At 41.1% G+C, this 27,824-nt stretch overlaps 1 protein-coding gene across 6 annotated transcripts in view; it reads left to right on the top strand.

The window, feature by feature from the left end:
* The window catches only part of RUNX2 (RUNX family transcription factor 2), a 222,499-nt gene that overhangs the window by 76,552 nt on the left and 118,123 nt on the right, over positions 1-27,824 (top strand). The gene's annotated exons all lie outside the window — the stretch shown is intronic.

Genomic DNA, 27,824 nt, shown 5'->3' with positions numbered 1-27,824 from the left:
TTTAGAACAAAATACAAGACTGATCTTTCAGGATCAGTCCCAGTACAGAGAGAAAATATATAATATAGTGCCTTTTTGTTTGCCCTGAAATTCTTTTGCCATCAGATAATTAATGCACCTGGTTTATCTTATCATACCTGAAATGGGTTTCAGCTTATGGACTCATCAAAAACCCCTGGGGCCAAAGAAAGATAACAAAACCAGTATATCAACAGCATGGTCTTTGTTTCTTATTTGTGCACATAAAGTGTATTTATCTAAAACATAGTCCAGCAGATTTTCACTCATCATGTTTCTGTCATAGCAGCACACCTTCCTAACTTCCAAAGAATCATTTTGCAATGGTCACTGGCTATACTTTTATGACAGTTGTGTTTTGTCACATTCTGGCTGTTTTGTGGGTAGCATGTATTTTTAGATACAGTCAAGTCCAATTAATCCATCATGATTTATACAGCTGTCTCTCTGTCTAGCACATTTAGCTGGTAACCAGTCTCCATTCTATGGGTATCACTGATGAGCCAGTTCTGGAGATTTTTGCTAATCTAACTAGAATGACCCTTTCTAAGTTGATTGGATAGCTGTATTTAAATTACATTTAGAGATTAAGAATTAATTTTATGAATAATCCCATACAAAGAATCCCTATAATGGCAGCATCTCAAATAATTATTTTGCCTTTGATCTGTGCATACAAATGAGACCTTTAAGGAGGTCCTTTCATGGAGTTTTGTTTAAAATACCACAAAGACAGAAGAGGTAGAAAGGCATATGCAGAATTAATGCAGTTAAGTGTTTCTCATGCTTATACATGTTGTTGTGTCACCTCTTACACTGAGAACTGGGAACTGAAATGCCTTCTGTAAGAACTGTCCAGGCTATAGAGTTCCACCTTGAAGAATGGAAAATGCAAAACTCACAGCTATGCATAAATTTCATTAGGTAGATACCTGTGTTACTGCCTGCTCCCAGCTGAGGTGTCTGTCTGTCACAGTGAGGGGATTTTTGTTCTGTCTTCTCTGCTGAGCTGAATCCATTCCCATTTTTAATTTTCACCTGCAGCTTGTGCTCTGTGTAACTTCCTTGAGCAAAGTGCATTCATGAAGTAAAAACCAGGGAATAAGTTATGGATCGTTCAAGCACTCTCATATGGTGACTTCTTTCATGTATGAAATGAGGCATCCAAAAATGAGAAAATCTCCTAGCAGAGGACACAACCTCTGTGAAAGAGCAGAGTGGTTTGAAAGTGATGTGAGAAATAGTGTGGACTACTCTGTGTAGCACAGAAAGGAGAACCTACCTGCATTGGGACTGTTTTGGTGAGCAGTGGGTTAAGAGTCAGCCTATTTTCCTATAACTTAATAAGATTTCCAAGTCCTGCTGGAGCTTTTTAGTTTAAACCTGAAAGGTCTCTGTACGCGATACCTCTCTGCTGTTCTCATAGAACAGCTGAACTTGAACAGCTCAATAACTTAGTTCTTAGATAGAATTATTATATCTTTCTTTGTTTATATAATTTATTTTTTTTTAAAGAAAGCCAAATTTGAGCTTGAATGTCCATTTGGATTTTAATATTTTGACTGAATACTTAGTGAAGTTCCACTCTGGAGTCAGCTTGGTTCTGCGGGTTCTGTTGTTGCAGTTTGGTACTTTCAAGGCTATGACACCTCCAGAATGACTACTTATTAAGCTTGAATTTTCAGGGAAAGAGTAGCTCCAGTGAGCTGTAGGACTTTCAGTGAAATTCTGTTTCCTTCTGAGAGCCCTTGCTCTCGTGTAGATTTATTACTGCTTGATAGTAATTGTTCAAGAAGTGTATCTGGCATTTACATTGTATAAGGAAAATTAGGTGGTTGGGGGCCATAAGGAATTCAAGTCATTGAGTGGCTCTGATAGCAAATGTGTTTTTCTTAATTATGTATCAGCTAATACCCTCTCTGCCAGGATCTGTATTTCACGCTGACATCTCAAGCATGTTATCCTAGTTTTCCTCTCTCTGGCAGCTCAACCAGAGCTGTCACATCACAAACAACTTTTTTCTTAATATACACATCTGGCGTTGGCAGTTGGACCAACTTCATAAGAGCACATGATCATCATTCATTACAAGATTAAAAAGTACCCCGTGGCATCATTGATGTTTTTTAACTTTGATCTTTTGCAGTTGTGATTCATCTCAGTTATAAAACTTCCCTTTAAAGGAACACAACCGATGACTTATTAGAACCTTCGTTCTAAGTAGCGTAAACATAAAATTATGCACATCTTTACAAAATGTCATTTACTTTGTTGCCAGCTTATCATTTTAAGACATGACATCATGCTTCAGATCGTGGATTTGTAAGGCTTGTTTATAGGCAAGGCACTCTGACCTTCTGTTGGCAAGTTGACTCAAGTGAATGAATGCAGCTTTCCAGCAGCAGTGGGAGCAGCAGCAGTTCCATGACAGACACCACAGTCATTTAGAGCCTGACTTGAAGAGTGCTGAACAGTCATGGTATGCAGTGACTCCAGTTGGTGTTTTGGATGCTCAGCACTTAAGAAAGTCAGGTTCTTAGGTAAAGAAGTGCCATTTAGTTGTATTAAACATATTCTACATATGCTTGTAGAAGCTTGCTGCGTTGCCTCTCTGTTATTATTTTTTAATATTTTAATAAGGCAATGATGTCAGGTTGCTCTGTTAGGAAAGCCTTCCCATTTCTATATGAAAAAAGGTCTTCTGATAATTTTTCCTTGGAAAAGATTCGGTTTTAATTACCTGTTTTAGCCTATCTAGTTTACCATCCAGGGACATCTGTTGTGTTGCAGTCTTTGAGACAGTGCATTGTGCTGAGTGATGGAGTCTAGAGCTGGAGTTGTATAAATCTTTGGGAATCAACAGGAATTCCTTCATTCTCTGTCCTCATATCCAAGACAGAACCACTGCCATATGCACATCTTAGCTAGCAGAGCAGAGCTAGTCTTCCAGCTGGGAGGGCTGTAAGAAGTTTTCCAGAAAAATAAGTTGTCATAAACATAAAGATAAAGAGATAGAAAAAATCACTATAAGGGAATTAAAAGAAGAAAAAAAAAAAACCAAACAAAAAACCCCCAAAAGAAACACTAAACAAAACAACAATAGCAACAAAAAACCAAAACAAAAACTGGAAAAAAAAAAACCCCAAACCATTAAGTCTGTCTTTAATGTCTTTGCCTTACCTCATTACAAATACAGAAATAATTACTTGCCTTTGCATAGTGATACCTTTTGAATAGGAGATGTTCTCCTTTCCAGCTGCTTTTGGTAGGAACCCAGTCAGGAGGGAAATAATGAGAAAGGAGAAGTCTGTATCATTTTTTATTTTCTTGACTTCAGTTCATCTCTAATTAAAGGTAATCTCCAAAGTCACCCACCACAATTTACTCTATCAGCTTGAATGGGAGAGTGGTTCTGTGCTTTGAACTGAAGGGTTTTGATAGGAGAAAAACTATTCTATTTCATTCAGCTCCTGAATATTTCTCTGCAGCTTGCAAGGTGCACACGTGATGAAAGGTATGAGCAAACATCTCCTTTTTGTCTGTGCATGCTGCAGAATCCAGCAAAAGCCAGTGAGAGGTTCTGCTCAGCCTTTGTATTAACTGTTTGGCTGACCCAGCTTATAAAGCTCAGATAAGTGATTGAGATTTTTGAGATTCCTCAACTTTAAAACCATAACAGTGTTTAGGAAGTTCTCCCGCTTTTATTTCAAAGGCAGAGAGGGTGGAGGGAGAAGTCTGGGGCTGGTGGAATGTGCTTTGAGAGAACAGCTTTAAGTCTTTGAATTTTTTCTTTCTTAATTTTTCTTTTTTTTTTTTCAGTTTGTTTTTTTTCTTCTGTTTTTATTTTTTTTTTTTTTTTTTTTTTTTTTTTTCTTTTTTTTTTTTTTTTTTTTTTTGACTGCCTGTCAGGAGCTGGGCTGGTGGCCAAGCAGGAAATGACACATCAGAGGCATTTGTGTTGTGCAACATTTTGTGGAACTGATGCAAGGATACGTTGTCTGTTTACGCATTCCTCTGCTAACAGCCTGCATGGCAGTAATTTTATGCGGGGACACATGGCATGCTACAGCAAGGAGCTAGATCCTTAACATCTCTTTATGCAGAATTATCGCAGCAGTTAAAACACACTGTGTGTCCCCTATTAAGAATACTCTCTGGCTTGCCTTCAAAACCACTCTACCAGCCCCTTCCTTCCCAAGAATATATTGATTCGACTGTGGTTTTTTGCACGGTGGTAAACTGGGGCAGTGCAGAGAGAGAGAGAGTGAGCAGAACGAGAGGAAATTTTACAGGCAGGTCCCACTTTGTGCGTGTACCTCAGGCTGTAAATGGTTTTTTTGGGCGATGCATCGCAGACACTGAGCACGGAAGTTCGCATCCGCCTGCCTCCTTGGCAGGGCGAGGGAGGTTTTTTTCGTCACGCTAATACCCTAGATACAATGAATGAGTCCTGGGGTTTCGTCCAAACTGAAGTTAGAAATCCTGATTGCACTGGTGTGTTTCAGAGTGACAAATCTCTGCTGGTGTTATTCCGGATTTCTCCAGCGTAAGTGGGAGCAGGGAAGGCAGAGTGGCGGTCTGGTTTTGCAAGTTGCTCTAAATAATGACTTTGTAAAGCTTAAGGTTTGGGTTATAATGCCCTTTGTAAGAAACGAGGCAAATGTTGATTAGGTCAGCCAGAGAAATGTTTGGCGTGGCCATGCATGGGGTTTAGGTCTTTTGCTGTGACTGTTTTCTGTGTAATTGAGCATGAGCGGACTGCTTACAGGCTGGGACCTGATCTCCTGTGTTCAGGTGCTACACCACCAGGTCCTTTTTTTTTTTCAGTGTAAAGTGCAGGACATTATAGTTTCCCTCACTGCCCTTTGCTGGTGGTTTAATTTTTGCAGATGTGCAATTTCACCAAACCAGATTAGCTGGGGACCAGAACTGCTGAGCATTCCCAGACCCTGTCAGAAACTGGTGGGATGATTCAAGTGTTCCTCCTCCAAGGTGACAGACATAATATATGCCAGTGGTTAAAGTTTATGTTTAAAATGGGGGTGTAACCCACAGAACCAGGCTTCTTACAGTTACCCAAACCAAAGGTGACCAGTTCTTACTTTTTTCCACTGCTGCTAGAGAGGAGCTGATGCATAAAAACTCATCATCTGAGTCTGTGAGAGCAAAAGTAATTTATTTTCCAGTGATCTTAACTTTTATCTGTTGGTGTAGTGGAAAGAGTAAGATGAAAGCAAAGCCTAGTTAGTTCACTCATGGCTTGAATTCATACTCTGGAGTTCTGAAATCTCAGTGATCTACAAAACACTGGCTGGGTCTCAATAGGGGGACATTGTTGCCCAAGGAGGTGACAGAGTCGCCATGTATTCATTGTAACAGTGAGAGGGAAAAGACCTTGAGAAAGTTATGTAAAACAAATGGGCAAATCTGACCATAAAACCATGCCCTAAGGTGTCCTCAGCAATAGTAATGCAGTCTCAGTTTGTATTTGTAAACAGAACAGGCTGTTTTCATCCCATTGTAGAGGGAACACTGCTTCCAAACTGTCTATTCCTAGTACATTTGGCATGTTAGAGGACCATCAGGGTGGTTTTTTGATGTTGCAGCTATTGCTGTTTGTATTCAAAATGTCTCTCTAAGCCAAAAATAAAATCATGGCCCCTCTACATAGCTGTGCTGCATAGTTGGAGGAAGAGAGAGTTTTGGCCTCAATAGCTCATTCTTGCCCTCAAGTTAATGGTAGAGCTGAGTTAATTCTATACATCTGTATGGCACAACTATGAAAAAAAGAAAGTCAAAGCCATTTTTGTAAGTGTGTGACTCCACTCCAGGTATTGTGGAAGAAGATGGTACGAAAAAAAGCATTAAAGTAGCTTTGGGCTTTAGAGAAGTTTTTCTCAGACATTTTGTTCTATGTTTTCCTCCCAAGAGAACTCATGTACATCTTCACTTCTGAAATGCATTTCTCTTGTTGCTCCTAATACCAGTATTTTTTTCTCACATTTCATTGTAGTTTCACTTACACTCCTCTCTCCACTTTGCAAAGTGGGTTAGGAAGTAGGGAACAAAGCAAATATTTTTGGGATATGCTGCATCAGAGTGCTCTAAGTATAGAGTTTATGTAGTTCTTCTTTTCTGGCAATCCCAGATTTCTTTGTATGTTTTTTGTAAAATTTATTTTTATTCTCTGTAAGCATCATTCCCCACTGAAACATGGTCATCCCAGACATGAAACACAGATGCTGATTTAACCAGACAAGGAATGCAGAAGAGGAAATTAGGAAGAATATCATACTTAATTGAAACTTCAGGGGAAGAAACTTGGTAATGATCTCATGCTGCAGTGTGTTTAGGATGCCAGAAATCTTACTCTTGCAAAGAACTGGGTTCATTAATGTGTTTGTCTGCTCGGATTCCCTCTTACCTCTTATCTACAGTAGACCAGCTTATTCAGCACAATAGTGGCTCACTGTCAACAGAGGGTGGCTTTCAGCTCTCCAAAAATTAAGCATGTAGGGTAGGTTTCTTCTAAAGTGAATGAAGAGACACAGGCCCTTGCAGGGAATGATTCATCCCCCATATCTTAATTCCTATCTAAGAATGTGATGAACTGCCCTTTAGAGCTATCCATCCCTTTCCATTGATTATAAATGGAGGCTAGATGACTAGCCTAGACTAGGCAGCCTGGTTTTGGGATGTCTGAAATCAGATGAGATTGTGAGATATTTTGTTCCTAAGTTGTATTCCTAGCAACTGCTGTGAAATTCAGGCAACCTGAGTTATCTTTAAAGGAGGTAGCTCAGCCAGTGAAAGCAGTATGAATAACATGCAGCTCAGCATGGGTTATTCAGCCATTTGCCCAGCTTCTTGGGTGGATGCTTTGTCTTTGCTTGAACTGTGAACAGTCCATGCTACTTTTCCAGCAATGGAAAGAGTTGTTTAAAGTTGACTTTGAAGTGTCTATGCAGCTGCCATAATGACTGCAATACAGGCCTCAAAAAATGATACTATCTACTAAGGCAGCATTATCAGCTCTTGCAGTATTTCAGTACACAAGTACTACTGCTCAGGGTCCTACTCAGCTTGGCTTGTGTAACCTGCTGAGTTGAAAACTCAGGTTATTCAGATATAGGCATCATGTAAGATTCTCATGCTAGCTAAAATATTGCAGCTGCATAAGAAACAATAATAAAGCTGATAATACATGTTGAAGGTGTTACCTATAGGTGAAGAATACTGGGGAATACATTTAAAGAATTTTCTAACATTGGAGAATATTGTTTCCAATGTTCCCACTTCACATCAGAACGTATTCATTGTTCCTTCCTTATGGCAACTTAGCATGCTGGCCATTCTCCTTTGGTTCTGAGATGTAATCTTTCCCACAGCGTGGGAAGGCAAACCCTTTTACCTGATTATAGCTACCATAAATTTTTTTTGCTTCCATCACGCTTCAAACTCTTGTATCTGCATTTTGTGAACTCTACCCCACTTTATAATACCCTGCTTCTTTAGGAGCTCTGCTAATTTGACTTCAGGATACCAAATGGGTATTAATTGGGCTGCTTATGAGTGTAGAATCTTCTTCCTGCCTGTCTGTAATCCATGTGAGTAATGCCAATTAGTTGTCTGCTTCCTTAGTCTTCATAAACTTTTCTCAGTCTTGTGATCCTGCAGTAGTAGACATGGCCTTAAATGTCACGTGCAGTCAGAGGCACTTGACTGTGTGTTGTTTCTAGCTCAACAGGAAAATTGTCACCTCCACAACACCACAAAAATGCTGGGTGGAAGAAATGGATGAATCTAGCTTTTGCATTTATAGCTTAGTTTGCTAGAAAGAGGGATCTGGCTCATCAGGTAAACAATTAAATGCAGCAGTTTCACACTTGTGCAGAATTTCTTGAAAGGGATTGGGCACTTGCACACACTCTTGTAGTACCAGATATGTGTTTGTTTATGTATGGTAAACTCTAGATTGAATTTGCAAAGAATTTTAATGGCTGTGTTAAAAAGTGTGTAGAAATGCAGAGGTTACTCATGAAAAAGAGATGGTACTCCCCATTATTTGCTGTGTTTTGACAATTCAGACCTTTCTTTCTTAGTAGTGTAGATGCTGGAAAGGAATAGAGACCTGAAGATACATAACATGTTCACTGCATTGTACAAATCCCTGGTTATGAGTACAGAGAGTACATGGAATACTTGTTTTGTTTATTTCTCATGTGTACATAAATAATCAAGGTCCTAGATCGAGATTTCTAGACAATAATGTACTACAATTAGTTCAATTTATCTAGTGAATTCATCAAGACATATGAAGCACAACAGAGTTGGTTCCAGGTTTCTGGGATCCCAATGTAGGATAATTTAATTATTCATTCCTTGTGTTTCTTATCTCCATAAATCCAAGATTTGTGGAACATACTTTCTTTCATACTGGACGCTCTTTTGCTTTAATGATCTGTGCTATGGCTCCACTCTCACTTTCGGTCTTGTTTGATGTCTTTGAGGAATTGTTTGTCAAACTAATGCTGTAATAAAGTTGCCACCTCTGTAGACAGAAGCATTGACTACAGAAGAGGGCTCAGCTATAGAGCTGTGAATGTAAATTATACAGTGTTTAAATTCATCAGCTAAGGAGTCAAAAATTAAAATCCTTTTTGTAAAGGGACATGCAGGTAAAATTTCCAGAGACACAGTGGACTGACTATCCTTAACTGTAGTTGCTTAAAAGCTAAATCAGGTGTGTCTCTGCCAGTCATCTCTGGCTTGTTGCTGTCAATAGATGTATATCCTTGTTAGGAGCTGGTTTATCCCATCCTAAGTATCTATAAGTGTCAGATCCTTGGAGGTGAGTGGTGTTGAAGAAGGAGAGGGAGGATGGAGCAGTGTGGACCACAGGAGTGGTGCTCAGTGCCTCTGCTTTAAACAAGGTACTTGGCTTACTGGCAACTGCAGCAGCTCACAGCTTTGAAGTGCTTCTTTATAATCTTTTTATAATTCTTTAAACCTTTTAAAAGGGGGCCTTAGTGCCTGTGTCTTAAAAAGCCACATTGAAGGGCTGCTCTCTGATGTCTGTCACAATTTAGGATGTTGGAGAACCCCTCCTTGTTACACATAAATAGCCAGTGTGTGATCTTTTATGTTTTCCTCTTCTGTGCCTTCTTGGTTGAAACTCCCCGGCACCCAGTGCAGAAACATCCATCCTGGTTTAAAAAGTCTTTCCCCATGCTGATGTGCTTGTTACTGTTCCTTCCCCAAAGGCTGTGGCCCTCAGCAACTCAGCAGTAGTCTGGCTTTTATACGTGATCCTCATCAGCTTCACAGCAAAGTCAGACAGCTTAATTAGCCTTTCTGTTCTGCTTTGGAAGGCTGAGCCCAGGGTATGCCTATTAGTGCCATGAAGAGGTCTCAGACAGCAGTATTCATTGCCTGAGGTACGACACACAGTCAATAAGCAGCCCTCAGAATTAGGGCAGCAGAATTACAGCACATGAAGGATGCTTGATACTTAGGCAGGGCTTGTGCTTTGCATGGATACAGGCTCACCAGTCTGTGTTACTGGCTTCACTCTTCTTGATGTTTGCCATTTCTAAAAGATGGCAGCAAAGGAGAAACCTGATAGCAGCTGGCTTGCAGAGATAGTCTTTATTATAGGTGGGTAGGGGAGAGCATTAAAAGGACTGGGTGCTCACAAAATCCAGATAACAGTCACTTTTCTTTGGCCTCAGCTAAAGGATAAAGGAAGCTCTCAGGGAATTGTGTTTACTTCTGTGTAGGATGCAAAGTAAACACCTCACTAATTATATACATGCCATGCAACATTAAGAATTAAAATAAGAACTATTCTTCTCTGGTAGTTTGGCGTAAAAGGGAATAAACAGTAGAGTTAAGGTATGTAACGAGGTGTTACTTACATATCAGATAAATAATAACTTATTGACATAAAAGAAATAGACCATTTTTGATTATAGGCCAGATACCTCTAGCTCTAAGTCTTACCTTATGCATATGGTACAGACAAAAATTACAGTAGGAAAGGTCCATGTCTGAGCACTCAGAATTGAGACATGCCAAGATTACATTTAGTAGTGCAGCTTTAATTTACTCCTGTCATGTGTGTGTGACAAAACAGTAGGAGCATGGGCTGTTTTATCCATAGGACATTACCCTTACTTTTTAGTGATTCAACAATATATAGTGCTTTATATGTTCAAAATGCTTCTCTCAGGTTGAGTTAGTGGTGAATGCTCACTGCTTCTGAAGAGTAAATACTGAGTTCTCATACCAGTCACTGGGAAAAGTATGAACACACAGAAAATATGATCTGTGAACACTTTGCTTTAAGCAGCTTAACTATTGTCACAACAAAAAATCATGTGGCAAGAACTTAAAATCTGTGGGCTAGCAACCACCTACCTTTACCAAGCTGTAATCAAAGCTCTTAGCTGATAAAATCTAAGGAATTTCCATTCTATAAAGTTTTATTTTTCGAAGTTCTGTAATTTTACTAAATCTAGATGGATTACTGTGGAGATTCTGAGAAAAAAAAGAGCCACCCTGCTGAGCCAGTTTTCAAAGCTTCACTCCAAAATGCAGTGACAATAAAGCTCCTTCATGAAAAGATTGCCAAAAATGTTTTTCAAGGCACTACATTTCCCTTAGCTAACTCATTTCCAGGAGTGTGAGCCATTTTGCTTTGAAACTGAAGAAATGCATTGCTTCCTCATGCAAGAAAAAATGGAATGCAAATAGTCAAAGTTCAGTAAAGTTGCAAGCAATTGAAAATAGGGTCTTATAATGGGAAATGTTGGGTAACTTTAATGATAGGCAGTCCCACTCTAACATGTTTAATCTACCGTGGTATTAATTTGCACTGAAAAAATAATCCTTTAGTTTCAGTGGAAAACCTGCATGGAAAATTTACTCGGCAGTTGGCCAGGGTCTTCTCGTGGGCTGCAGCAGCTCTGATGTGGACTTGAGTGGGTCAGGTCTGTGGCTGGTGGGTGACAACTGATGAACATGATGCTATCTCCAGCAGCACAGGAGGGCACAATGTGACTCCCAGTGTGTGTCGGAGACGTGTTGGAAAAGGCAACAACCTTTGTAAAAAGATGAAACAAAGGCCAGCTCAGCCTGCAGAGCGTCTGGAGGCGTTGCAGGTTAGAAGGCAGCATGCCTCCAGGCACTGGTGTTTGGCAGGACTTCTCCTTCTCCACCCTCAGCCTCCTCAGAGGAGTAATTTGGTGTGAGTACTCTTCAACTGAATTGGCATAGTCTGCCCAGGCCTTGCAGGCTGTAACACACGGGGAGTGTGAGCTGAGAGAGGTTTGGGCTGCGGACCGGGACTCTTCCAAAGCGTCCAGGGTGAGGAGCCAGGGCTCCTCTCACCTACCCTTTGCCATGCTGAGGGAGCCAGCGTGGGCAGCAATGCTTCTGAGAAGGCATACTTTTAGTCAAAAATCCCTTGTGTTTAAAAACAGCAACCACAGGAAATTAACACTGAAATCCCCCCTCCAAACTCGGCCCTAAATAGCTCCTAGAGCAGCCATGCCCTGATGTCCCAGTCCCCTTCAGCTGAGGGTAGCAGGCAGCCACAACCTGGGTCCAAGACCCCTCAAGGTGAACAAAATCCTGACCCAGTTTCATTGTTGAAGTCCAACTGGAATCACTGAAGATGAAGAGAGGTATTTTGAGGTCCCTGGAGCCTCCTGGGGAGGGTGTGGAGGTATATAAAATCCAGGGGAAGTGACCAAACCTTCTGTGAAAATAAGCTGGGTGATAGGTGCCTTCAGAGGCACAGGTCTGTGGTATTTCAGATACTTTGATGCCAGCCAGTGAAAAAAACACTTGTTACTTTCTCCTCTCTTGGGTGACTCAGAGCTGCTGAAGATGCTGGGCCCATGTAAAATCAGCGACGAGAGTTGTTTTAACAGGTTTGTAAACTGGAGAAGCTGATTAGAAGCAGGCAGTGTTGCAAGTTGTAGCTGAGGTCACACAGAAATTTTTCTCTCCTCCTGTGTAAAACACACAATGTCTGACTTGGAGCTTCCTCAAAAAATGGTGCTTCAGGGACTGTGCTGGCTCCTTGTTGAGTTGCTGGCCATTCACTTGAACAGGGCTCACGGATGAGCAGTCTGAGGCATGGTTTGGTTTAGTTTTGTTTTGTTTTGTTTATTTCAAGTGAAAACAACCATTTTTGGAGACAGATTTCATCACTGTGCAAAAGGTATCTTCAACAGGCAGCTTTATTGCCTTCCCTACTTTGGGAGCCAAGCAGCTTGAGAGCTGAGGAGTGTTGTCAGGAGGGTGATTAAAAGAGGGATTGATGCAGCTGGGAGCCAGGGTTCAGTCACCTCGCTGGGCCTCTGCGTTAGTGTTATGTCAGACACAGCAGCTTTACCATTCACAGAGAGTTTTTGCATCTTTTATTGTCTGGGGCTGCCAGAAAATGTTGACCCCAGAGTAGCCGCGCTGTGTAATCAGTCAGCAGCGAAGGGCAGCGAGCTCTGCAAACCGTTTACATTCCCCCTTTAATTTGTCACTTATGGGTAATATCTTTTTACATTTACATTTTTAAATTAGTTCAGCGTGCCCCGAAATTCAGTTCCAGAATCCACGCTGCAAACTTCCCAGCTTTACGAGTGATTTAAAAAATTAGGAAACCCCCTCACTTAATTTATGCTCTGTATGCAGAACAACTTAAAGTTGTGAGAAGGCTTCACATTTTTATGAGGATACGAGTTTGTGGAGAGATTATATTTTAGGGTTCATATGCAGTATGGAATAATTGTGTATACTTGGTCATCTCTTCAAAGAGGATACTGTAAATTGAAATTTGGTCCAAAATTTAAAAGAAAAAAAAAAGAATTTTTTGGCACAAAACCCAATCTGGTAAAAATAAGATGGTTTTTCCAACATAAATTCCATTAAAAGTAAAGCCAGACTCAGCAAACGCTTGAGATCATCCATATGGACTGAAGAATAGTTTTACACTGGAGTAAAATGCAGGTTTTTGGAGTGCATTTGAGACTGCTTCTGTTTTGGAAGCTTTCTCATGTCTTGTTTGAATGACGGTTTAGACTGTATATAGCAAAAAGCAATGTTTGCATTTCTGGAATGTCAACATAAAGGCTGTCTGTTAGAAGAAATGCTTCTTTGTAAGGAGAACAAAACACTCCTACCCTATGCCATTTTTTTCTTTATTTATTTCTCATGTCAGGAAGTTCTGAAGACCAGCTTTCTGTGTCCAGATGAGTAAGTCAGGGTTGTAGGAGGATGGCTCAAGGGCTGATGCATTTGAACGTGGCTCTTCCAGGTCTGTCATCTGCCTCTGACATCTTTATGACGTTCATGCATTTAGAAAATTCCTCTGAGGTGATGTCCAAACTCAGTGATATCAGTGGAAACTATGTACTTGCCTCTCAAACTCAGTTCCCCTTGTGTGAATTATGAATAGTGGCACTATCCTACTTCCAGGGATGACATGACTGTGGAAAGATGGTGAAAATAAAGGTGTTTGTTTACCAGAGTTATGTTTATGAAACATGTTCCCATCTAAAGAATATTCCAATATGAGTCAAAAGAGTCTCAGTTTCCCTTGATAAGTGGAAACATATTTATCTATTTATTTTCAATTTCCTATTAGCCCATCTTCCAAATGAGATAAAGTAGGCTTTTTTTGCTCCTCTTCTACCTTTGAGCTGGATATATTGCTACTCTGTGTTTGTAGTTGCAGTATGTATACATAGCAATTCCAGATGCCAATTCCTTCAACTCCTTGAAGACATTGCAAGGGGTAAATGTGGCTCATGTGAGTGAGCCTCTCATTAAATCAGCCCTTACTCAGAGTTAAAAACCTGGTGCTGCTTTCAGCAAATACCACGCTCTCATAGTTCCTGCTTAAGAGCCTTACACTGGCACAGCCCAGAGAGACAAAAACCAGACAGAATAGAAAGTCTGAAAAGGTCAAACTCCTAAATGGGTGGATATTCTTCCCAGATTTCTTTTATACCACCAATTGCTGAATGATCACAGTGCAGGAGCTTTATCAACCGTACGTTTTCTGACTTTGGGGAGCAAATTGGCCACTTTTGTGCTGCCAAGGGGAGGAAGCTTTACAGCCAGTGAGGTTGTGGATGTGTGTCTGGAAGGGTGGGGAGAGAGGGCATCCTTAAACAAACATTTACAACCTGCTGTTTGAGCTGAAATAGGAAAACCAGCTTGACAGGAATGAATGGCTTTGCCAAGTGACGTTCAGGGGAGGTTGGGGAGGGGGGGGGGGTTTAAACAAATCTCCTTAAGCAAGCATGAAAACAAGCTATTTAGTGCTCATTAATGTCTCAGGTTAAACTCTTGAATAATTTGTCATGGTTAGGCTCTTTTGGTTTCATTGATGTTTTTCTAGTGACTAACGAGATGACAACTACACATGCTCCTCGGTATGCCACTGTTCACAATAGGGTTTAAAGTTGTGTATTTGTTATTGATGTCATTAAAGTGATGGATTTGAGCTTGGTTTCTGAGGCAGCCGACTGGGTGGTTAAGACTAATTTCTAGCAATGGTTTTGGAGGTTGAAACCAAAGTGTGTGTAAAAGGAAATGTTTCTTCTTTTAAGCAAATAATTTGAACCCAGATGAATGAAATTTAAGCAAGTGGGCATCAACTCTGAGTTAATTTTGACATAGTTGTCTGGAAATCATCACCAATTAAAATATTTTTATGAGCTCCAATGTAGTATTGTCTTTCGGTGCTTATGTAAGAGGGGAACAAACTGCTTGTTTAACCCCAGACTTGAGACTACTGGCCAGAACATATGGCTGAAGTCATAGCCCTCTGGAACTGCAGGGCATGGGCCTTGGAAAACTTCACTTTGTTCCCCATCTGAACTGAAAAGATCAAATCACTTGCACCTGACAGGATGTGCAGCTCATTCGAGAATGAGTGTCACCAAACACATTTGAGATTTTTAGACAGCGATTATAGCTGCTTGGTATCCAACTCTTAGTAGAGGGAACCTCTCTCAAGCATGGGAACTCCTGGAAAAATCCTGCAGAAGTCAGTGTGAGTGTTGGATGTGAAAAGAGGACATGAGCAGCTCTGGAGCCTGGGAGTTCTAGTTCAGAGTGAAAATTAATCCCTTGGGTTGTTATAATCAGATTCTTTCATGTGCTCTTCCAGACTGAATAGCTTTTGAGATAGTTCCTTAATTTGTACACACACCTTTCACACCTGCACACAAAGAAAACCTTTGATGCCAAGCGCTTTGTGGAAAACAAAGTGAGTATGTGCAGAATTAAAAGGATACACACCACGCTCAAATATTTTTGTAACTTTTTAGGCTCCACACATTTGAAATAATAATGAATGCCTCTCCCTGATGGAGAGGTGCAGTCTTTGTATTGTGAATTTGGCCTTTTCATGAGAGCAACATTAGTTTTTATTGGGTTTACATTGCAGAGGGAGTGGAAATGTTGGAGACTTGAGTACAGATGTCTGTTTCTGTGTTCCCAGCTGCAGTCTCACTTATTCAGTGAGCCAGACTTTTAAGATTTAAATTTTTCTTATTGGTGTTTGTTGAGTTTTTTGCATTTTCCTTTATTATGCTATATGCCTACCTATGCATATATATATATATGTATACATAACAGTCCTGTGTGCTTTTGAAACAACCTATCATAAGCTTTTGTTTTTCATTCCATAATTATCATCATTTGATTCTTGTGCTGTAGTGTACGTCCCAACACTGTGGACAGATGTTAAAATATTTCAACACAAACAAAACTGTTTATATTTAACTTACAGTATCATTACAGCTTTGGTATGCATGCATGGAATTTGCCCTATTGTGAAGTGTTAACACTAGACCTGTGCACCACTTCAGTGTCAAAGAAGGTAGACCTGAAACTACTTAATTTCAGCCTCCAGTTGAGTCCATACTGAGAGAATTTCAGGGCTTAGACGCCTGATCAAATTACAGGGGATGGCTGTGTTTCCACATGTCAGCTGAGCCACAGCAGCTGCTCAGTAGGTGTTCTTGGCCCCCCATAAATGTAAATTGATTTGATTTAGCTTAGCCTTCAATAAAAGAGGCTTAAGATAAGTAGAATCACTGCACGATTGCCACAGGCAGAGAGCACAGACACAGGTGGTTACCATCCAGGTCCAGGACGTGGTAACCCACTCCACCCCAAGGAACTTGGCTGTATGTCTTTATGGTCCTTTATTGGCACCACTCAAGTTGAATTCTAGAACAACATTTGCTCTTTTAAAAATGAGTTGTTGAATCCCTTAACAAAGCTGGGTTTGTTGGATTGCATAAAAAACGTTTGCCAGTTGTTGTCTTTCAGACCCTCAAGCTCTGTTGCTCACAGGAGAATGGCATTTCGAGGGGCTCATTCAAAATAGAAATAACTTCATTTCTCAGCCTGGTTAGAGAGAGACTTCTTTAGAGAAAATCTGACAGGTATTTTAAGCCCCAGGTTTTACCAGTCTCCATGTCTCAGATATTCTGGATATGGAGAAACACTTCGCATTTGTTTGCCTTGAACTCTGGATTCCCCCAGTCTATAATACTTAGTACACAGCAGCCAAGAGCTGATTTAAGAAATTTGCTTTTGAAATCCCTCATGGCCTCCCTTGCTTGTGGAGTAGGGCAAAGTTGCTACACTTCTCCAGGACATAGGCAATGAGCATAATTGTGAGCTCCATGCAGGAAAGTGTGGCCACACTGGGAGGGTGGGCAAACTATCAGCCTGGCTTCATGAGTTACAGCTTAGTGTTGATTTTGACTTTTTGTGGTAATGATAACTCATATAATGCTTTCAGTTTCACTTTACATCAGTATTTATAACAACATAGCCTCAATCTGCTCTTAACATGTTACGACCCTCCTGAAACAGGGATTTGAGAAAGTGGTGGGTTTGGTTTTTCCCCTTTGAACAGGCAGGATTTCCAATTCCTTAACTCACAATTCTCTGGCCTGTTCCCCTGCAATGTGTGTCTGCAGGCCTGCAATGGCCTAAAATGGGGTGTCTGTACTAACCTTTTGATGCCCCCAATGACATTTGATCCTTATTATACATAAATATAGGCAGCCCATGGATGTTCATAAATACACACATCCATGGGGAAGCTCCCATCTCCCAAGCAACCCTCTGGATTAAGGTTTTTGTAAAGAAGGAAAAGAGAAGAAAGCGGGTAAGAATGGGGCATTTCCCTGAGGCCTTTCCTGCCTCAATTTAGGGACTTTGCATTCAACATTTCTCATGGCCACATCCAGTTGGGGAAGCTGATAGCAGAACCTCCAGCAGATACAGAAAGAAAGGCAGAAGACGTCAGGGTGGAGGCATCTGCTCTAAGTGCCTTTGCCTCCCTGCAGGTCAGCAGGGAAATGGGGGAATTTGTAAACCCTGTAGCCTGCAATCCATGCAAGGCAGGGGGAGCACATTGCTTTGCCTTGCACATTCTCTAGAAGGAGGAATCCCAGGGGCTGGGGGTCCAGAGGGTTTCTTGGGTGTCCTCTTCCAGACACCACTGTGCTCTCTGGGAGGACACCAGCACTCCTCTAATCAGCATCAGTCAACATGAATTGGCTTAGCAGTGTCCTGCTCCCATTCTTGGGGTTGAAGATGAGTGAATAACAGCAGAGAAGGACCAGACAGCTGGCACTGCAACCTGTGTGAACACAGCCCTGCTTGTGTCCAGCTTGGTTACCCCCATGCTGATGGCACATCCAAGCCGTGTGGTGAATAGCAGGGGCTGCATCCTGGACATTGACCAGGTTTCAATTAAACATCTCACTGAGATCAGCTTCTGTTTTGGGAATGGAAAGTGAGCTCAAAAAAAAAAATGCAGTTCCCATTAGCTGAGCGCTTAAGCAAGGTTTGTTTTTTAAAGCAATATTTAAAAATTTATAGTGTATGTTAGGAAAAAAAAAAAAAAAAAAAAAAAAAAAAAAAAAAAAAAAAAGTTACCCTGACTAAGATCTACAACAGTGTCAAAAATCCCTGAATATCGAGGCTTCTCCTGGAAGCTTCAGTTATGTAGTAGCCATAAAGCTGCTATTTCATGACCTGGTTTGTCATTCCTCCCCTAAGGGGGAAAAAATAATTGAGACCTATTAGAGGGGAGAAAGCCTCCAGGCCATTTTAATCTGGAATTCTGCAGCCTGACATTAATGAGAAGAACTGTTTGGTGAGTTTTTTGTTTTTTGGGTTTTTTTGGGGATTCTTTTTGGTGTTTTGGGTTTTTTGGGGTTTTTTTTTTTTGCTTTTTATTTTTTTGGAGTTTTTTGTCTTTTTTTTTTTGTTTTGTTTTGTTTACTTGCTTGCTTGTTTGTTTTCAGTTTTCGGGCGATTCATTTCTGTCTTACAAACAGTAATAAATTTTCAAATTGTTTGTGAAAAGTTTGGCTGGGTGCATTTCTAAATGTGAGGCACCAGAGCAGGCAGCATGAAATCCCGTTTCACTTTGGCTCACGGTATTGCAATGACCTTTTTTGTTGTTTTTTGTAATTAATAACTTACTTTATGTCACGTCTCCACACTGCCCATATAAATATTGCTGAAATGGAGCCTCTCATATTTGCAAACCTCTTCTTTCATCAGCAACAGTGAACACATGGGAGTAATCCAGGTTGCCAGGTGTGTTCCTCCTCTGTGAGTTACTGCCCAGCATGTCCTCCCTTTCACTGAAATCTCAGTGTAGAAAAGCTCAGGTAGAAAATAACCTGTGGAAATGGTGAATTACCTCCTCTTGCTTCTGTGTAACTAGACTGGCACAAGCAGCCCATGCCTGCTGCACACATGTTGGCCATGGTACAACTCTAGCTTAAAGAGTATTTCTTGGTAGAGCCAAGAAATAAGTAACTTCTCCATCTTTAAATGCTTGCAGTTCATGAAGAAGTAAAGCAGATTATGAGCAAAAATTGTAGTTTTTGGAAGAGTAGGTTTAAATGTCTATTGTTTTTATAGCTAGAGCAATGAAAGGCCAGTGAATGGGAGGAGGGAAGAACACTCAAAATTACTGCTACAGTAATTGCTATGAGGAGGGTAAAATAAGATGAATGGAAGATAGCAAGAAGGAAATGTTTGCTGGTTTCTGTTGTTTGTTTTTTTTCCAGGAGGAAACCACTAGAAAAAAAGAAAAAGAAAAACAAAGAAAAAGAGGGAGTCAGAAAAATGGATTAGGTTTGTAAGGAAACAAGTTTGAAAAAAGGCAGGGAAAGAAATATGTGAATTTTGTGCTTCTGGGTGATAAATTGTTTCCCTTTTAGTTGCTCCATTAAAAGACTGGCAGATACTATGTTTTGAATGATCGTAAGAATAACACCGATTTAAGTTCAGTAACATCTGAGGTATGGGAGACAGCATAACCTTGAGTGCTCTAGAACCTGCAGTAAGCTGAGCAGAGGGCAGGAAATGATGTCTAACAAACATAATTTTGGCATGAATTGATGAGATGTCCCATTAAGTTGCTTTTTTCTTCATTCTTGGCAATTTCCTGCAGACCTCAGGACAGAGCAGGTAGACTCCTTTCCCTCCTTGAGAAGATCTTGGCTCTCCAAATGTATTACCCATTCATTTTGGAGTATCATGACTCATCTGTTCAAAACAACTTCTTCCCAGTCTGACATGGACAAGGGACTCCAAGCCTTCATAGAGCAGTCAAATAAACAAGCATCCAGTGTGTTCAAGTATGGGGGAAAAAAACATTTTAGAGGCTCCATTTTAAAGAATTAAGATGAGTGGAAAGCCCCATCAAGATAAGGAACCAACCAAGTCTGTGCCATTCCAAAAAGCACCAAGGGAACACTAGCATTTCCCAAAGTTTTTGCCTTCAGGCTGTGGCATAAAACTAAGGTTGTTATCGTTTGTGGTCAGAGTTCTCATTGTACTTTCACCAGCACATTTATGTTGGCCCATGAATGCCAGCCATTCTAGCAGTATGTGTAGGAGTTTCCACTGTTGCTCCATGTGATTGGCACATTTTTACATGACTGCTGGGTTCCTAACTATTGTGCCAAGTCCCCAGATTACTTGATGGTGAGGGCACCAGTCCTTGTTAGTCATTTGTAGAGCACTGGTTCTTACTTTTAATGCTAAAATTAGATTGACTCCTTATACATAGTCATGGTCCTGCCTGTTGACCAGGTCTTTATGCAGGTTTGATCTCAGTTGCCCATGTCAGACTGAGAAGAAAGCCTGTTAAATACATGACTTGCAATACGTCAAAATAAATGGGTAATTATAGAATCTTAGAATCATTGAAAGTTAAGGGTTGGAAGGGACCTTGAAAGATCGAGTCCAAGCCCCCCTGCCAGAGTAGGGTCACCTTCAGCAGGTCACACAGAGATGCATCCAGGTGGGCTTTGAATGTCTCCAGGGAAGGAGATTCCACAACCTCCCTGAGTACCCTGTTCCAGTGCCCTGTGACACCCTGTCACCCTCAAAGTGAAAAAATTCTTTGTAATATTTATATGGGACTGCCTATGCTCCACCCTAGAACCATTGCCCTTTGTCCTATTCTTAGTTACCCTTGCGAAAAGCTTTACTCCATCCTCCCTTATGTATCTATAAACATTAATGAGCTCACCCCTCATTTTCCTCTTCTCCAAGATGCAGAGCCCCAGCTCCCTCAGCCTTTCCTCATAAGGGAGGTGTTCCACTTCCTTCATCCTCTTAGTTGCTCTGTGCTGAACTCTCTCAAGCAATTCACTGTCCTGGAACCGAGAGGCCCAGAACCGCATACAATATTCCAGATGCAGCATCACCAGGGCAGAGTAAAGAGGGAGGAGAACCTCTCTCCACCTATCAACCACCCCCTTCTAATGCACCCCAGGATGCCATTGGCCTTCTTGGGCACAAGGACATATTTTGGCTCATGGTTATACATCCCCCAGCACCCTCAGACACTTTTCAGCTATGCTGCTCTCCAACAGCTCAGTCCCCAACCTATACTGGTACCTGGGGTTGCTCTTATCCGGTGATGTAAGACTTTACACTTGGCCTTCTTGTAATACATTAAATTTCTCCCTGCCCAACTCTCCAGTCTGCCTGGTTACCTCTGATTGGCAGCACAGCCTTCTGGGGTGTCAACCTCTCCACCCAGTTTTGCGTTTGGAGAGTCAAAATCTTCTCAGGGAAGAAAGCGACATTTTGGCCAAATGATTGGTACCTGAAGGGGGCCTACAGGAAAGCTGGAGAGGGACTTTTTGTAAGGGAATGTAGTGATAGGACGAGTAAGTATGGATTCTGACTAAAATAAGGTAGATTTAAATTAGATATTAGAATGAAATTATTTCTTGTGAGGGTGGTGAGATACTGGCATAGGTTGCCCAGGATAGTTGTGGAATCCTCTTCCTCTGAAAGTTGTGAAGGCGAGGTTGGTTAGGGCTTGGAGCAACCTGGTCTAGTGGGAGGTGTCCCTGCTCATGCAGAGGGATTGGAACAAGTTGATTTTTACAGTTTCTTCCAATCCAAACCATCCAGTGACTCTATGAGTCTGTGATTTCAAAGCAGGGTTGCATCTTGATAAACCAGGTTGCCTCTTTGAACTTTCAGTTCAACTGTCAGAAAGTTAAATAAATTTAGTCTGAATCAGTGTTGAAGTTCAATTTTTGTGTGTGTGTGTATGTGTCCTTATTTAAAACCTCAAAACCACTATGGGTAGTTTCCCCAGGATCCACTTTAGGCTTTTGTGGCATGTAGTGTGAAGAGTAGGTGCAGCTGGCCAAACCCCATCACTCTTATCCTTTTGAGCATTTTCCTCCTGTTTCGTCACGTAACAGAAGAAAAGCTGCTGACCCTCTCCCCACAAAACCAAATGCTAACTGGAACAGCTGTATCAGCCCCAATCTTGCTTCTCTTGAAGTTATGGGAACTCATAGAGCTGGATCTGGCCCTTTCTTCTGGGTTTAAAACCTCTGTCTCCATTAGCTACATCTCAGTTGACAAGAAATTCTTCTGCTATGGAGCTGAGAGACCTTATCAAGCGTGCAAAACTCACAAATATTGTTTAACCACAGTCATCACCACAGGAAATGTTGGCTTGAAATTTAGTTTTTGTTTTGAAAACAGAAGGTTTAGGGGGAAAGAGAGCATTGTTAAATCCAGCTTGGACAAAAATATGCTCGTTGCTTTTTTTAGAGTGTCACAGAAAGACAATGCCATCACTAAAGCCTTCAGTATTTCTTCACTGTGTTGAAAGGCTCAGAGCATTTTGCTTGGGTATGGGACTGAGCAAGTACTATTGGCTTAACAAACCAACCTAATTTCGTTTTATTAGTATGGGCAGCTTGATAATGGTCAATACACTTTTAGAGTTTTATCAGAGGTGCAATTACTTTTCAGTAAGAGGTATCAACATCAGACCTAGGAGGAGGGGGTTTCAGTTCCAGGCTCCCCAGTCTTGAAATGGGAGAAAATTCCTGAAATCTTACAACACGATGGGATAAAACATGTGAGGGAAAGCAGAAAGGAGACCTCCTTGTGTAAGGCATGATCAGGAGTTCAGCACAAGACCTCCACCATGTAACAGAGCATCTTGTGTCCTCTCCACCTGCAGAAATCTAAGGTGGTGGCAGGCACTGAGCCAAATAATTGAGAAATGAGTTGCACTGTTTATACTGCCACTATGTATCTGCAGCATAGTGTTGAAAATGCCACTAGAAAAAGATTAGAAACCTGTTTCCTGGTTGGTTTCCTCAATGCTCAGGTCACACATGTGCCATTAACTGCTGCAGAGCACCCATGCCCAGAGGAGGAAGGTGCTTGTTTGGTAGCCTTAAGCTGCACCAAGATTTGCAAACCATCAAAAAACAACCCCTTGAATCGTTCAGTTGTTTCCAGTGTTTTGCTGCATGTACCTGATTTCTGATCTGATGTAGTCTCAGTCACTGTTTTCTTAAATTTACATTTTTCATCTGAAGAAATTAACATTTTACACAATGAAAACACCCTTAGTCCTGTGATAAACCTCCTGCCCATTCCTTCACCCCCCTGAGACCAGTAATTATGTCTTCCTAACACCATAGACAGATTGGCATACTGAAAGTATGTGCACACCTCCTTCTGATTTAATTGGATTTGCTAGCCTGAAATGTAGTATGTTTGTCAATGCCATAAACTAGCGACTCTAACTAAAGTCAGACACAGTTACCAAAAAAAAAAAAAAAAAAAAAGCAGATTGAATTTTAGTCCAAAAAGGGGATATTGCCATTCTTGAGGGGTGGTCTCCCTTGTCCCTCTAAAATACCCTTTAATCACTGTGTGTCTTGGTTAACATCCCTGTTTTTACAGGATTCCTGTAGTTTACATTCTAAGTTGGATTGGTGATGTTTTAATACACGTTTTACTGTTTTTGAGTCAGAGGGGTTTAATTTTGCCTGGCTTTTTACCTCACGTTGATTGAAAGATTGGAAGTTTTATACTGCAGTCTCTCTAGTTGAGGGGTAAGGTCAGCAGCCCAGGGTGATTCTGAAAAAAAGTCTCTGCAATGTGCTTGTAGCATAACCCAACACTGAAATTCAAGGCTATATTTCAATTTCCATGTACTTAGTGTGGGGCTTCCATTTGTACTTAAATCCTGTGCTGTTTCAGGGTCAAATGTGGGAGGTAAAATAACTGCATACAAAACTTCACCAAGGGGAGAAGTTTCCCTGTGCAGAGATATGGTTGATGCTTCTCTGCTCTGTATTTTGGAGGTTTCAATCACAGTTTTGCTGTCTTCCTACAAAAGGGAATTAATACAGCAGTCAGAGGCAAGCCTTATGTGATGCGACAGGTGCTAATCTTCCAGGAAATTCATCCTATATCCCACCCATTAAGGGAATTTTATGTAAAAATGGTTTAATGCCTCTTTAAAGGTGTCAGCAAGCATGTGAGGACCACACAGCTTGGGTTCCACTGCAAGTAATGGAGTGAAATTGTCTGCCTAATTATTTTAGTTGGATTGAGAATCCACAGTCCTCTCTTGCTTCAGGAAATAAACCTCTGTTAAAACCATATGGCAGAATTCTCAGAAGAGACGTGATTACAGGGCCACTTCTCTTTCACATCTCCAGGCAGACTTAGAGAAACCTGTAATGTTTGTGCATAATTAATCCTTCTTTTTCCTTGTGAGCAGACACAAAAATGTCTTTTTTAGCATGTGTGAGGGTGCTGGTGTGTTTGTTTGCACACACTGGTAAGCTTGGCTTTTCCCTGTACTGAAGCAGTGATAAATGGAGCTGTCTCTGAACAAAATTAGATGCAGAAGGAATGTGCCATCATGTGAATGTACTGGAAATTCGTAACAGAGAAACTCCACCAGAATGACTTACCCTTAAGTTTAGGTTCAGCAGTGTAACAGTGGAATTGATGCTACCTTACTTGAAATGAGGTGATCTAACTCACATACATATACAATATCTGAAGGGTGGGTTTTAATTACTATATGGCATCCTTCTCCCTGGCATGTCATCTCCTGCCACTTCTACAGCTGATGGTAGGGTTACTGGACATGATGGGGGGTGTGACAGCCTTTTGGCAATGCAGTGACACGTGATCCTTCTGAGATGCTGGACCATGGTCCTGTGCCTTGATCAGTGCCAGCTCTTTGCACTCAGGCTACTTCCAGCAGCCATCAGGAGTAGGGTCTCCATCTCTGCTTGGCCAGAGTTGGGGAGCTGATCTTTCCAGGAGAAGGCTTTAGATAATTTTTTTTTGTGCTATGGGTTCTGTAAAAGCACAGAAGGAAGCATCCATTCACTAAATATGAAGGTGTGAAAACCACAAAGCTTGGTGGAAGTACAATTATCTTAACTGTCATGTGAGTGAGCCTTGATTTTAATTTCAAATTCGGTGTCCATAATTCACTTCTTACATCAGTCTTAGGCCAGTGTGTGTCCATTTATTTTAGCGAAGATTTGTACCACAATCAGCAAGAAAGCAAGGAACATAATCAAAACTTTAGCAACCAGTGATATCAGCCCTTCTCAAACACTAAAAACTTTATAAAAAAAAAAAAAGCAAAACCGGAAAAAACACTTCACTGTCAAATCTGAGTGCAGGAAGTAAATTACCACCACAGTTGGTGACACAATGAGTGTTGGGATGAGATGTTCTGTTCCACTGATACAGTGAAGTATCAGCAACGTGGAGAAAGGAGCAAATTTTCCCTACTGTGCAATATGCAGAAATTTAAACCAATGTCCTATAAGAAATGCTGCCAGATGTTGGGGGATAGACATGGCCTCTTGAAAGCAGAGCACCATTGGCAGTAGTTTGGCCATCTAATTCCATCAGGGATTAGAAACTGGGTTCAGTCCTAATGTTGGTTATTTGATGAAGGAGAATCTGTAGCACATAGAGTCTTTTGTCAAGGGAGAAGTAACTTGTGCATCAAAAGTGGTAACTGATGCAGACACTGACAGCCAAACTCCTTTTCTGTTGCCAAAAGGAGAATGATCTTGTAGGCCTGGTTGGAAGCTGGAACAAAAGGACAAGGAATGATCCATTCTACCTGTAAGGGAGTTAAAAAGTAAATTTCACCTGTTGTCATACTGTTGAGCCCTCTGTAGACTATTACTGAAAAAAAATCTTATGGTTTTTAAGCCCTGACTTCCTCACAGTTTGTTTTGAAGCTGGAAAAACTTTTCCATCCATCTTTCCTGTTGTTGCCTTTTTACTTCATTTAAATTGGTTAAGACAGATGAGTTTTAGTTGTAAAAAAAGACCAAGGCAAGGCACAACTAAAAGATATCCAATTTCTTCAGCATCATCATCATTGCTTGTTTTACTTTTCTTGGACAAAAAAGGAAGAGCACTTTGTGTTCTATTTTCCATCATTCTTTGTTGGATTTAAGTCAGGGCTGTGCTTAAAGAAAAAGGTAACCTCTCATTTGTATGTGTTGTCCTGTAATAAATGGTGCCATTTTATGAATGTACCTTATTTTGTCCATGGGAAAAAAGCAAGAAGTAAGGCTAAAAGGTAGACTATACTGCTTGTACCTAAAATTATGTAACTGAGGTATTAAGTTTTGGCCTCTCAGACACATAACTGTAATCATTACAGTGGAAGCAGCTATAGTATTCCTTAAAATGATTCATATGACATTAACAAAAATAATAAAATTCAAATTTGTGCAAGCTGTAAAGACAGGGCCAGACTGTCTTCTAATGAAGATGGTGGCAAAGCCTCTATTCATGGCTCTGGTGGATAGCTTGGGCCTGATACAATCCTATTTTTCCAGTTGTAGGTTCGTATTTTTTTTATCCTGCGAATTAAATGAGGATTTGCCACCCACAAAACTAAACCCAAAGAAAGAAGCTTGCTTTAAATAGAACAAGCTATTGAGACAATATTAATAGCACAAGGATGATGAGTATTTCCAGAATTCAAGTACTTTGGTGTTATTTCTTCCTGTTTTAAGAGAGCAGAATAAAATATATTTGCTGCTCTTGCATTGCGGAGATGTTTTTCACTGGTGTGCTGTAGTGGGCATCCAAACTTAATGACTCACCAAAATAATAATAAAGTCATTAGAGATTATTCAAAGCATGTGCCAGGGATGTTCCAACACATTCTAAGGTTTTGGCAAGCTCAAAGCAAATCTATAGGTAGGGCTGTATGTATGTGTATACATCTTTGAAAGGTGTAAGCTTCCCAGATGCCCATTTGAACAACTGGTGATTTTTATACCTGGGCATTTACACTTTCTGTTTATGTGATTTTTATTTTCCCAGCAGACTGCACCCACAATGTAATGCCCAAGTGGATTTCTGTGTAGCAGTGAGATAATGGAGCAGTTACAGCAGGGTGAAAAGAAAAGCCTGTGAGCTATAATTTTCTTTTAAAAATGAGCCTGGGGCAAGATTGTGCAACTCAGGGGACTGGTGATAAGGCTGAGATTTCCCTGTCTCATACATTTTGTCCTGTCCAGTGACTGAAAGTTAATGCCCTCAGAGTTCCCCTGGTGTACAGTTGAGGGAGACTCATGATTCAGAAACAAAAATCAGGTCCTCTTTGGTCTGTCCTTCTCCATCATGCCTTGAGGAGAAGCCCACTTTCCTCTATATTTGATATGGCTAGAAGCAGCAGGAGGGGCATTCAGGTTTTCTGTTGGACAAGCTCCTGAAGAGCTCCCTGCAGAAGCAGCTGGAGCAGTTGTAGGGAACATCTTGCCTGGAGTAGCCCCATCTTTTCCTACACTTCTCCCTGGGTGTTCATCAGCAGGGTTCACCACGCCGTGAATGGCATTGCCCGCTGCTTGTGTTGGCCACCCTCCAGCTCCATCTCACAGGCTCATCCCCCCCACCACCCACATTCCTGGGGATTTGTTACCTTCTGGTAGCCAAACATACAGGCAACTGGGGCAGGGGTTGAGATTTATTCTCCAGGACTCTGTTTTCCTGTTGTTTTTAAGTTCACTGGAGGCTCCTTGTTGCTAAACAAACCTTACAACTGTCGGCAAAAGGGTCAGCCCCCCTCCAGAGCCCTTAAAAAAAAAAAAAAAATACATTTCTCACATACAAATGCAATTGTGTCACTCACCTCCCTCTCTTTTTTCACCCCTGGGGCTTTTGGGAAGAGGCAACACCTCTCAGGAGGTTAAACACCTCACTGAGGCACTGAAGGAGTGACCTGCTGAGTTTGTACGGCCAGGCTGAGCTTTGGACACCAACTTGTGTCTCCTGCACTTGCAGTGCTTGGCTGAGTTTTGGGCATGATGTTATTAAACAGCCCCAGGGCTCAAGGACTTGCATGTGAGATGAATTTATGTAGGACTGCAGTTTCTGTAACAAGGAGAGGATTTGTATTGGTG

This window comes from Calypte anna, chromosome 3, assembly GCF_003957555.1.
Source record: "Calypte anna isolate BGI_N300 chromosome 3, bCalAnn1_v1.p, whole genome shotgun sequence".
Lineage (NCBI taxonomy): Eukaryota > Metazoa > Chordata > Aves > Apodiformes > Trochilidae > Calypte > Calypte anna.
Note: the sequence above shows the minus strand (reverse complement) of the source record. Positions and strands in the feature narration are given on the sequence as shown.